Source organism: Vigna unguiculata, chromosome 8 (genome assembly GCF_037176805.1).
Source record: "Vigna unguiculata cultivar grain cowpea cultivar isolate G323 ecotype 2 chromosome 8, ASM3717680v1, whole genome shotgun sequence".
NCBI classification, from domain to species: domain Eukaryota; kingdom Viridiplantae; phylum Streptophyta; class Magnoliopsida; order Fabales; family Fabaceae; genus Vigna; species Vigna unguiculata.
The window spans coordinates 18,543,292-18,545,401 of NC_140799.1; positions in this window are offsets into that span (position 1 = coordinate 18,543,292).

The following is a 2,110-nucleotide window of genomic DNA, read 5'->3' on the forward strand; positions in this document are numbered from 1 at the left end:
CCTAGAAAAAAAAACCTATGATGCCTTCCTCCCTTCGGCTTTCAGAGTTTTGAACTAAGCGGACTTTGCATTGGCAGCTGAGCTTCTTCCGATCCTCACTCAGGCAATCAAGGAAAGGGTCGTGAGGATCCCAACTCTGAGAGGAAGCCAACATTGACTGACTTTCATGGTTCAGATTCGACAAAAAAGAAGAAGAACCAACAAGATAAGATCGAGCGGTCTCTGCTCCTCTCTAACTAAGAGGAGAAGCGGAACTGTCTATGGACTGCCTTGCTTGATCATCCTATCAGTCATGGTAACGAATTGAGTATCTCTTCTTCGGTAGCTGGTTTGACTGTTTGTGATAGAACAAAACAATAGCAAGATATATCGTAGTAAAGTAGAGCTATAGACTGCATGATTGGCTTGTAGGAGAAAGAAAATAAGGATTCGGGACAAGACGGAGATGCAAGCTTGTCTGCTATTGGATGTTCTAGTTTAGCTCGCGGATTGGTCTTCATTGCGCACCATCCGGCTGGTAAGAAGTTGAGATTGTTCCGCTAGTGTTGCTTGGTCAACAATTTGGAGAGTTTGCTTTTCTTTCATCTTTCTAAGAGCAGTCTGTTTGATCAAATCAGGGATCAGACCGCTCCTGGTGTTCGAACTAGTCATTAATGGTCGGCTTCATTGGTATCCTTTCGGTATGCGTTGCGAACACTTTCATTTTGAGCGTCTCATCTTCTCTAGAGAAGCGAAACTCGAACGGATAGAGCAGATGGTCCAACTACATAACTTTTTATTTTTCATTACTTCTATGGTCGTGCCTCGTGGCACGGCAGCACCCTTACTATTGAAATGGTTCGTCAGTAGAGATGTTCCCACTGGTGCCCCTTTTTCCAATGGGACTATAATTCCTATTCTTATCCCTTCATTCCCTCTTTTGGTCTATCTACATTCCAGGAAATTCATACGCTCCATGGACGGAGCAAAAAGTGGAGTCTTGGTCAGAGCAAGCCGCCCTATTCTATTACCAGACATAATTGGGAGAAGCTCATCCGAAACTAGAGCTGGAAACGCCTCATTTCGTTTCGTTCCCGTTCTTCATTTCCTTCTTATCGAATCCAAGGGGGACTTCTCATATTTAGAATCTTTCTGCGGTGTGCTCTGTTTACTATTCTTTCGTACTCTCTTCTCTTTACCACGCGATAGGTCAGCAAAGCGTGAGCGGGCGCGGAGAAGGAAACGCCAAACACTTCGGCCTAAGCCTAACGGGAATGAGCAACAACGAAATGACAAGATGGGGTGCTCCGGGCACCCCCATTTAGAAAGAAGGGTCGAAGGTTTTTGGCCTGTAGCTTTCCCCGTCCCCCCTTCGTCGGGTGGTGCTTGTGTGGGGGGTGTGCCACCTGAACCTGAAATCGGGCTTGAAGCTCTCGCCTTACCAACGAGCCGACAGCTGATGGCTGTTGGTCACGACTACCACCAAAAAGCTCCAATGAAGATGAATATTTCACATTTTGGAGTGTGCATCTGTATGTTGGGTGTTCTTCTGTCGTGCGACCCGGCGGCTTATGTGCGACCTGTGGCCCACGCCTCCTATTTGTTCAGGGCGGGCGGCGTGAACTCTGACTCGATCCGGGTATTCAATCCCGCCGCTGAGATGCTCAGTTGACTCCTTAACCTTGATAGGAAGATGGCTTATTCAATAATTCGTGCATAAGGGTAAGGAACTTTGGATGAACTAATGCGAATGGGTGTAAGCCTCGCTGCTCGGAAACACCCAGTGCTGACCACACTGAGAGACACGAAAGCGCAGGTAACGCCAGTTGGCGAAGTGGCGTTAAGCATCCCTAGCGGTACGAAAAGAGAGGTCGTGATGATATCATATACGTCCGTACCGCTCCTCGTGGAGTAGATCCCGCATCCAACCAAGTCTTTGACCAGGGAACGGGAGAATTCCCACTACCGCTGGAAGGCCAGCCGGGCCGTGAGCGCGGTGGGAACGGGCTTCCCAAAAAGCCAGCCCCGGGCCGGGGTCGGCATAGAATGAAGGGGACGGCCCTAATGTTGTTGTGTTGGCAAAGCCAACTTCTTGGGTTGCGGGCGGAGAAGAGCGGACGTGGGGACTCAG